The sequence below is a fragment of the Arachis ipaensis genome, chromosome B5 (assembly GCF_059453495.1).
Source record: "Arachis ipaensis isolate K30076 ecotype BB chromosome B5, ASM5945349v1, whole genome shotgun sequence".
NCBI lineage: Eukaryota > Viridiplantae > Streptophyta > Magnoliopsida > Fabales > Fabaceae > Arachis > Arachis ipaensis.
In genome coordinates, this window is record NC_142440.1 from 96,624,786 (window position 1) to 96,635,967 (window position 11,182).

At 37.1% G+C, this 11,182-nt stretch overlaps 1 non-coding gene across 1 annotated transcript; it reads left to right on the top strand.

Moving 5' to 3' along the window:
* Positions 1-1,269: 1,269 nt before the first annotated feature.
* Positions 1,270-1,377, top strand: LOC148565073 (small nucleolar RNA R71). Its single transcript, XR_015884215.1, has one exon. It is a non-coding gene; the product is annotated as a small nucleolar RNA R71 (small nucleolar RNA).
* The last annotated feature ends 9,805 nt before the right edge of the window (positions 1,378-11,182 follow it).

Consider the following 11,182-nt stretch of genomic DNA (forward strand, 5'->3'; position numbering starts at 1 on the left):
CCTTTTGCTTATTTAAATTCTGCAATCCCAATTCCCAATTCCTTTTACCATTCAAGCAATTTACATTTCTTGCACTTTAAGATTCAGTCATTTACATTTCTTGTAATCTAAGTTTCTGCAATTTACTTTACTTGTTCTTTAAGATTCAGCACATTTACTTTCATGCTCTTCCATTTACTGCAATTCACCCTTCCCCTTTTACAATTCATGCAATTTAGTTTCTGCAAAGCACAAACCACTCAACCAATACTTGATTCGCTTGACTAAATCAACCACTAAACTAAAATTGCTCAATCCTTCAATCCCTGTGGGATCGACCTCACTCATGTGAGTTATTATTACTTGATGCGACCCGGTACACTTGCCGGTGAGTTTTGTGTTGGATCGTTTTCCACACGCCTCAGAGTCCTTTGGTTCCTCAGAGGGAAGCTCCTTATTGACCACTGGACGTCCCAGGGGGTCTTCCTCCTTGGGATTCACGTCCTCTCCTCTCCTCACAGGTTCGGCCATGGCGCTTATGTCAATGGCCTTGCACTCTCCTTTTGGGTTTTCTTCTGTATTGCTTGGGAGAGTACTAGGAGGGATTTCAGTGATCCTTTTACTCAGCTGGCCCACTTGTGCTTCCAGATTTCTAATGGAAGACCTTATTTCATTCATGAAACTTACAGTGGCCTTAGATAGATCAGAGACTAGATTTGCTAAATTAGAAGCATTTTGTTCAGAGTTCTCTGCCTGTTGCTGAGTTGATGATGGAAAAGGCTTGCTATTGCTAAACCTGTTTCTTCCACCATTATTAAAGCCTTGTTGGGGCTTTTGATCCTTCCATGAGAAATTTGGATGATTTCTCCATGTTGAGTTATAGGTGTTTCCATAAGGTTCACCTAAGTAATTTACCTCTGCTATTGCAGGGTTCTCAGGATCATAAGCTTCTTCTTCAGAAGATGCCTCTTGAGTACTGTTGGATGCAGCTTGCATTCCATGCAGACTCTGAGAAATCATATTGACTTGCTGAGTCAATATTTTGTTCTGAGCCAATATGGCATTCAGAGTATCAACCTCAAGAACTCCCTTCTTCATAGGCGTCCCATTATTCACAGGATTCCTTTCAGAAGTGTACATGAACTGGTTATTAGCAACCATGTTAATGAGTTCTTGAGCTTCTGCAGGCATTTTCTTTAGGTGAATGGATCCACCTGCAGAAGTGTCCAGTGACATCTTTGATAGCTCAGATAAACCATCATAGAATATATCCAGGATGGTCCATTCTGAAAGCATGTCAGAAGGACACTTTTTGGTCAACTGTTTGTATCTTTCCCAAGCTTCATAGAGGGATTCACCTTCTTTCTGTCTGAAGGTTTGAACATCAGCTCTAAGCTTGCTCAGCTTTTGAGGAGGAAAGTACTTGGCTAAGAAAGCCGTGACCAGCTTATCCCAAGAGTTCAGGCTGTCTTTAGGTTGAGAATCCAACCATAATCTAGCTCTGTCTCTTACAGCAAAAGGGAAAAGCATGAGCCTGTAGACTTCAGGATCTATTCCATTAGTCTTAACAGTATCACATATCTGCAAGAATTCAGTTAAGAACTGAAAAGGATCTTCAGATGGAAGTCCATGAAACTTGCAGTTCTGCTGCATCAGAGAAACTAATTGAGGTTTCAGCTCAAAGTTGTTTGCTCCAATGGCAGGAATGGAGATGCTTCTTCCATGTAAATTGGAATTAGGTGCAGTAAAGTCACCAAGCATCTTCCTTGCATTATTATTATTTTCAGCTGCCATCTCCTCTGCCTGTTCGAAAATTTCTGAAAGGTTATCTCTGGATTGTTGTATTTTAGCTTCTCTTAATTTTCTCTTCAGAGTCCTTTCAGGTTCTGGATCTGCTTCCACAAGAATGTTCTTATCCTTGCTCCTGCTCATATGACAAGGAAGAATGGCCAGAAAAATGATAATAATAATAGAGATTCTCTTTACCACAGTAAAGAGGATCCTTATTGTTAGTAGAAGAAAAGAAGAAGAAATTCGAATACAGATAGAGGAGGGGGTTCGAATTTGGTGATGATGTGAGGAAGAGATGTTAGTTAATGAATGAATAAATAGAATAGGATGAGAGAGAAGGAAGGAATTTTCGAAAATTATTTTTGAAAAGGAGTTAGTGATTTTTGAAAATAGTTTTTTGAAAATTGTTAGTAATTTTTTTTTTCGAAAAAATTTTAAAATTTAAAAATAAAAATAATATTAATTAGTTAATAAAAAAGAAATTTTTGAAAAAGGGAGAAGATATTTTCAAAAATTGAGAGAGAGAGTTAGTTAGGTGGTTTTGAAAAAGTTAAGAAACAAACAAAAAGTTAGTTAGTTAGTTGAAACAAATTTTGAAAAGATAAGAAGTTAGGAAGTTAGAAAAGATATTTTTAAAAGATATTTTTTTGAACAAGATAAGATAAGAAGATATTTTGAAAAGATATGATAGGATTAGTTTTGAAAAAGATTTGATTTTTAAAATCTCAATTAATGACTTGATTCATAAGAAATCACAAGATATGATTCTAGAACTCAAAGTTTGAATCTTTCTTAACAAGCAAGTAACAAACTTCAAATTTTTGAATCAAAACATTAATTGTTTATGTTAATTTCGAAAATTTAATACAAAAATAAGAAAAAGATTTTTGAAAAATATTTTTGGAATTTTCGAAAATAACTAAGAATTTTGAAAAAGATTTGATTTTTGAAAAAGATTTTGAAAAAGATAAGATTTTCAAATTGAAAATTTGATTTGACTCATAAGAAACAACTTGATTTTAAAAATTTTTGAAAAAGTCAATCCAAATTTTCGAATTTGATGAGAGAAAAAGGGAAAGATATTTTTTTGATTTTTTGAATTTTTATGAAAACATGAAAAATATGCAATGCATGAAATTTTTAGATCAAAACAATGAATGCATGCAAGAATGCTATGAATGTCAAGATGAACACTTTGAATGTCATGGTGAACATCAAGAACATATTTTTGAAAAATTTTTAATGCAAAGAAAACATGCAAGACACCAAACTTAGAATTCTTTAATGCTTAGACACTAAGAATTCAAGAATGCATATGATAAACATGAAAAGACACAAAACAAAAAAATCATCAAGATCAAACAAGAAGACTTACCAAGAACAACTTGAAGATCATGAAGAACACTATGAATGCATGAAATTTTCGAAAAATGCAAGATGCATATGCAAGTGACACCAAACTTATAATGTGACTCAAGACTCAAACAAGAAACAGAAAATATTTTTGATTTTTATGATTTTCTAATTTTTTTTTGGATTTTTATTTATATTTTTCGAAAATTATAAGGAAAAATAAGGATTCCAAAATTTTTAATATGAATTCCAGGAATCTTGCCATGTTAGCCTAAAGCTTCAGTCCAGGAATTAGACATGGCTCACTAGCCAGCCAAGCTTTCAAAGAAAGCTCCAGTCCAAAACACTAGACATGGCCAATGGCCAGCCAAGCTTCAGCAGGTGATTAGAAACAGTAGCAGGTGGATTAACTCCAACTAACTTGCTCTTGATAACAAATTGCTGCCTCAGTCCAAATGAATTTAGACATGGCTTTACAGCCAGCCAGGCTGCAACATATAATTACATGGGCTGGAGTGATTAGTTGAATACCAATCCCAAAGTAGTTTGGGTATGGCTTTACAGCCAGATATGATTCAACATATTTCATGAAACACTAGAATTCATTCTTAAAGATTTTGAAGCCATAGAATAATTTATTTTTGAAAACATTTTTTTTTATTATTTTATTTTATTTTATTATTTTTTTTTTCGAAAACAAAAGAAAAATTTTTGAAAGCTTTTTGAAAAATTTTTAAAAACAAAACAAAAAGAAAATTACCTAATCTGAGCAACAAGATGAACCGTCAGTTGTCCAAACTCGAACAATCCCCGGCAACGGCGCCAAAAACTTGGTGGACGAAATTGTGATCACATCAATGTAGTACTCTTTGTTATTGTATGGAATCATTATTATGGCTCTTTACTATGTGTGGACACAACTCCGTTCAACTAACCAGCAAGTGTACTGGGTCGTCCAAGTAATAAACCTTACGCGAGTAAGGGTCGATCCCACAGAGATTGTTGGCTTGAAGCAAGCTATGGTCACCTTGTAAATCTCAGTCAGGCGGATTTAAACATGATACTTTATTAGATTAAAATAAACAATAAAAGGGATAGAGATACTTATGTAGATTCATTGGCAGGGATTTCAGATAAGCGAATGGAGATGCTTTTCGTTCCTCTGAACCTCTGCTTTCCTGCTATCTTCATCCAATCAGTCTTACTCCTTTCCATGGCTGGCTGTATGCAAGGGCATCACCGTTGTCAGTGGCTACATCCCCTCCTCTCAGTGAATCATATGCTCACGCACCCTGTCACGGCACGGCTATTCATCTGTCGGTTCTCGATCATGCTGGAATAGGATTCACCCTCCTTTTGCGTCTGTCACTAACGCCCAACACTCGCGAGTTTGAAGCTCGTCACAGTCATTCAATCATTGAATCCTACTCAGAATACCACAGACAAGGTTTAGACCTTCCGGATTCTCTTAAATGCCGCCATCATTCTAGCTTACGCCACGAAGATTCCAGTTAGGAGATCTAAGAGATACTCATTCTTGCTTAATTCATGTAGAACAGAAGTGTTTGTCAGGCACGCGTTCATAAGGGAGAAGGATGATGAGCGTCACACATAATCATCACCTTCATCACGTTCTTGGGTGCGAATGGATATCTTAGAAGCGAAATAAGAAGAATTGAATAGAAAACAGTAGTACTTTGCATTAATCTTTGAGGAACAGCAGAGCTCCACACCTTAATCTATGGAGTGTAGAAACTCTACCGTTAAAAATACATAAGTGAAAGGTCCAGGCATGGCCGAGAGGCCAGCCCCTTTGATCTAAGAACTAGGCGTCCAAAGATGTCTAATACAATAGTAAGAGGTCCTATTTATAATAAACTAGTCACTAGGGTTTACATGAGTAAGTAATTGATGCATAAATCCACTTCCGGGGCCCACTTGGTGTGTGCTTGGGCTTAAGTGTTGCACGTGCAGAGGCCATTTGTGGAGTTGAACGCCAGTTTCTGTGCCAGTTTGGGCGTTCAACTCTGGTTTTGGATCCTTTTCTGGCGCTGGACGCCAGATTTGGACAGAAGGCTGGCGTTGAACGCCAATTTACGTCGTCAATTCGTGGCCAAAGTATGGATTATTATATATTGCTGGAAAGCCCTGGATGTCTACTTTCCAACGCAATTGGAAGCGCGCCATTTCGAGTTCTGTATCTCCAGAAAATCCACTTTTAGTGCAGGGAGGTCAGAATCCAACAGCATCAGCAGTCCTTTTTCAACCCCTGAATCTGATTTCTGCTCAAGTCCCTCAATTTCAGCCAGAAAATACCTGAAATCACAGAAAAACACACAAACTCATAGTAAAGTCCAGAAATGTGAATTTAACATAAAAACTAATGAAAACATCCCTAAAAGTAACTAGATCCTACTAAAAACAGTGTCAAAAAGCGTATAAATTATCCGCTCATCATTGTGCAATTCTTCTGTGCATCATTTAAAACACGGCTAGCATAGTAAATGACGTGCAGAAGCTTGTTATGCCTCTGTTCTAACACTGCACCAATGGCATGGTCACTGGCATCACACATTAGTTCGAATGGTAATGTCCAGTCTGGTGCAGAGATAACTGGTGCTGTGACCAGCTTAGCTTTCAGGGTTTCAAACGCTTGTAGACACTCTGTGTCAAATATAAATGGCGTGTCAGCAGCTAGCAGATTGCTCAAAGGTTTTGTAATTTTTGAAAAATCCTTTATAAACCTCCTGTAGAATCTTGCATGTCCCAGAAAGCTTCTGATTGCCTTTACATTGGCAGGTGGTGGTAATTTTTCAATTACTTCCACTTTAGCTTGATCCACCTCTATTCCCAAGAACAATTCCTTCAGTCACCATGAAGTGACATTTTTCCCAGTTTAAAACTAGGTTGGTCTCTTGGCATCTTTTCAGAACAAGTGCTAAATGGTCAAGACAGGAGCTGAATGAGTCTCCAAATACTGAAAAGTCATCCATGAAGATTTCCAGAAATTTTTCTACCATATCAGAGAAGATAGAGAGCATGCACCTCTGAAAGGTTGCAGGTGCATTGCATAGACCAAAGGGCATCCTTCTGTAGGCAAATACTCCAAAAGGACATGTGAATGCTATTTTTTCTTGGTCTGGAGGATCCACTGCAATTTGGTTGTAACCTGAATAGCCATCCAAAAAGTAGTAATATTCATGACCTGCTAGTCTCTCTAGCATCTGGTCTATGAATGGTAAAGGAAAGTGATCCTTTCAGGTGGCTGTATTGAGCTTTCTGTAGTCAATACACATACGCCACCCTGTAACTGTTCTTGTAGGAACCAGTTCATTCTTTTCATTATGAACCACTGTCATGCCTCCCTTCTTGGGGACAACGTGGACAGGGCTCACCCAGGGGCTATCATGAATAGGATAAATAATCCCAGCCTCTAGTAACTTAGTGACCTCTTTCTGCACCACTTCCTTCATGGCTGGATTTAGCTGCCTTTGTGGTTGAACCACTGGCTTAGCATCATCCTCCAATAGGATCTTGTGCATGCATCTTGCTGGGCTAATGCCCTTAAGGTCACTTATGGACCACCCAAGAGCTGTCTTGTGTGTCCTTAGCACTTGAATTAGTGCTTTCTCGTTCTGTGGATTTAAAGCAAAGCTTATGATCACTGGAAAAGTGTCACCCTTTCCCAGAAATGCATATTTTAAGGATGGTGGTAGTGGTTTGAGCTCTGGTTTAGGAGGTTTCTCCTCTTCATGAGAGATTTTCAGAGGTTCTTTTATTTCCTCTGATTCCTCCAGATCAGGCTAAACATCTTTAAAGATGTCCTCTAGCTCTGATTCAAGACTTTCAGTCATATTGACCTCTTCCACCAGGGAGTCAATAATATCAACGCTCATGCAGTCATTTGACGTGTCTGGATGCTGCATAGCTTTGACAACATTTAACTTGAACTCATCCTCATTGACTCTCAGGGTCACTTCCCCTTTTTGGACATCAATGAGAGTTCGTCCAGTTGCTAGGAAAGGTCTTCCTAGAATCAGAGTTGCACTCTTGTGCTCCTCCATTTCCAGCACTACAAAGTCAGTGGGAAAGGCAAATGACCTAACCTTGACAATCATGTCCTCAATTATGCCTGATGGGTATTTAATGGAGCCATTAGCAAGTTGAAGACATATCCGGGTTGGTTTGACCTCTTCAGTCAAGCCAAGCTTTCTGATGGTGGATGCAGGTATTAGATTGATACTTGCTCCAAGGTCACATAGAGCTGTCTTAGTACAAGCACCCCCTATTGTGCATGGTATCATAAAGCTCCCTGGATCTTGAAGCTTCTCTGGTAAGCTTTTCAGAATGACTGCACTACATTCTTCAGTGAAAAACACTTTTTCAGTTTCTTTCCAATCCTTCTTATGACTTATGATCTCTTTCATGAACTTAGCATAAGAGGGTATTTGCTCAAGTGCCTCTGCAAATGGGATCTTTATTTCAAGAGTCCTGAGATAGTCTGCAAAGCGGGCAAATTGTTTATCATGCTCCGCTTGGCGGAGTTTCTGAGGATAAGGCATCTTGGCTTTATATTCTTAAACCTTAGCTGCTGATGGTTTATTCCCTATAGAGGTGGTTGGAGAAGCCTTCTTAGAGGGGTTACTATCAGCACTTGCAGGTGTCTGATCCCTCATTGGCGTTTGAACGCCAGGATTGGGCATCCATTGGGCGTTTAACGCCAGTCTTTCACCCTTTTCTGGCGTTTGAACGCCAGAATTATTCCTCTCTGGGCTCTTGCTGTCCCCAGAGGGATTTTGGGCAGTGGTTTGGTCGTCGTCTGTCAATTGTTCCTTTCTTGGCTTTCTGCTACCTTGAGCTGATTTATTCAATGTCTTCCCGCTCCTTAATTGGATAGCATGGCATTCTTCTGTTATCTGTTTAGATAGCTGTTGTCTTGTCTGATTTAATTGTGCTTCCATAATCTTGTTAGCATTTTTAGTGTCTTGGAGCATCTCTTTGAATTCTGCTAATTGTTTTGTCATAAGGAGTAATTGCTGTTTAAGTTCAACAATCTGTTTTTGAGGATTAGGATCAGTAGTTACTGCCATAGCCTCTTCTTTTATGGAGGACTCACTATTTGAGTACAGATGTTAATTTCTAGCAACTATATCTATGAGTTCTTGAGCCTCTTCAATTGTTTTTCTCATGTGTATAGATCCATCAGCTGAGTGGTCTAGAGACATCTAAGCTTTTTCTGTAAGCCCATAGTAGAAGATGTCTAACTGTACCCACTCTGAAAACATTTCAGAGGGGCATTTTCTCAGCATCCCTCTGTACCTCTCTCAGGCATTATAAAGGGATTCATTATCCTCTTGCCTAAAGCCTTGGATGTCCAGCCTTAGCTGTGTCATCCTTTTTGGAGGGTAAAATTGATTCAGGAATTTGTCTGTTAACTGTCTCCATATTTTTATGCTTGCTGTGGGTTGGTTATTTAACCACCTCTTAGCTTGATCTTTTACAGCAAATGGAAATAGTAGTAATCTGTAGACATCCTGATCTACTTCTTTATCACATACTGTGTCAGCAATTTGTAAGAACTGTTCCAGAAACTCAGTAGGTTCTTCCTGCGGAAGATCGGAATACTGACAATTTTGCTGCACCATGATAATGAACTGAGGATTTAGCTCAAAACTGCTTGCTTTGATGGGGTATACAGATACTACTCCCATATGCAGCTGTAATGGGGTTAGCATATGACCCCAGAGTCCTTCTGGACTGTTCATTTCCACTTATGTCCATAATGGAGAAAAGGGAATTGATATGAATTGTAAATAAATTATATTTTTATTTTTTTATTTATTTAATTAAAAGTGACCGAAATTAAAATAGAATAAAATAAAATAAATAGAAAATAAAATAAAATAAAATTTCGAAAAAAAGAAAATTAAAGCAAATTAAAGACTAAATTAATTAATTAATTAAAAGGATTTTGAAATTAGCAATCAAAAAGATATGATTGAAAATTATTTGTAAAAAGATTTGATTGAGAAGATATGATTGCAATTTAATAAAAAAAGATATGATTGAAAATTATTTTGAAAAAGATATGATTGAGAAGATATGATTAAAAATTATTTTGAAAAAGATTTGATTGAGAAGATATGATTGCAATTTAATAAAAAAGATATGATTGAAAATTATTTTAAAAAAGATATGATTGATAAGATATGATTGCAATTTAAAAAAAAAAAAAAGATGTGATTGAAAAGATATGATTGAAGAAATTAAAAAGATTTAATTTTTGAAAAAGATTTGAAAAGATCAATTTTTGAAATTAGAATTTTGACTTGACTAAAAAGAAAAGATATGATTTTGAAAATCTTTGACTACTTTAATGCCAAATTTCGAAAATTATGAGTAAGATAAGGAAAAGATATTTTTTTTATTTTTGAATTTTAATGAGGAAAGAGAAAAACAACAAAATGACACTAAACTTAGAAAATTTAGATCAAAACAGAGAGGACAAAAAAGAAAACTTTGAATGTCAAGATGAACACCAAGAACACTTTGAAGATTAAGATGAACACCAAGAACAAATTTTGAAAAATTTTTAGGTAAATAAAAGCACAAGGGACACCAAACTTAAATTTTTTAGAAAATCAAACCCAAATTTTCGAAAATTAAAGGAAAAACACAAAGAAGACACCAAACTTAGAATTTTTAAAAATCGAGAAAGAACTAAGGACATGCAATTTCGAAAAATTAAAAGAAAATAAAAGCATGCAATTGACACCAAACTTAAAATATGAAACTAAAATCAAATAAAAGACTCTAAACCAACAAAAATAAAATATTCCTAATCTAAGCAACAAGAATAACCGTCAGTTGTCCAAACTCGAACAATCCCCAGCAACGGCGCCAAAAATTTGGTGCACGAAAATTACAATCCCACGGAGAATGTCGGCTTAAAGCAAGCTATGGTCACCTTGTAAATCTCAGTCAGGCTAATTCAGATGGTAATGGAGAATTGATAATTAAAAGATAAATAAAATATAAAATAAAGATAGAGATACTTATGTAATTCTTTGGTTGGAATTTCAGATAAGCGTATGAAGATGCTTTGTTCCTCCTGAACCTCTGCTTTCCTATTGCCTTCTTCCAATCATTCATACTCCTTTTCAGGGAAAGCTTTATGTTGAGCATCACCGTTGTCAATGGCTACTTCCCGTCCTCTCAGTGAAAACATTTCAAAAGCGCTGTCACCGCACGGCTAATCATCTGTCGGTTCTCGATCATGCTGGAATAGGATCCATTGATCCTTTTGCGTCTGTCACACGCCCAACAATCGCGAGTTTGAAGCTCGTCACAGTCATCCCTTCCCAGATCCTACTCAGAATACCAAAGACAAGGTTTAGACGTTCCAGATCTCTAGAATGGCTACCAATAATTCTAGCCTATACCACGAAGGTTCCAATCTCAGGAATGGCTACCAATAGACTTGAGTTGAATAGAAAAACAGTAGTACTTTGTATTAATTCATGAAGAACAGCAGAGCTCCACACCTTAATCTATGGTGTGTAGAAACTCCATCGTTGAGAATACATAAGAACAAGGTCTAGGCATGGCCGTGAGGCCAGCCCCCAAACGTGAAAAGGTCTATCAAAGTCTGAGTAAAGATCTCTTAAAATACAATAGCAAAAGGTCCTATTTATAGAAAACTAGTAGCCTAGGATTTACAGAAATAAGTAATTAATGCAGAAATCTTCTTCCAAGCCCACTTGGTGTGTGCTTGGGCTGAGCACTGAAGCTTCCATGTGTAGAGACTTTTCTTGGAGATAAACGCTAGCTTTTGTGCCAGTTTGGGCGTTCAACTCCAGCTTTTGTGCCAGTTTTGGAGTTAAACGCCAGAATTCTTGAGCTGACTTAGAACACCTGTTTGGGCCATTAAATCTCAGGCAAAGTATGGAATATTATTTATTGCTGAAAAGCCCAGGATGTCTATTTTCCAACGCAATTGAGAGCGCGCCGATTGGGCTTCTGTAGCTCCAGAAAATACACTTTGAGTGCAGGGAGGTCA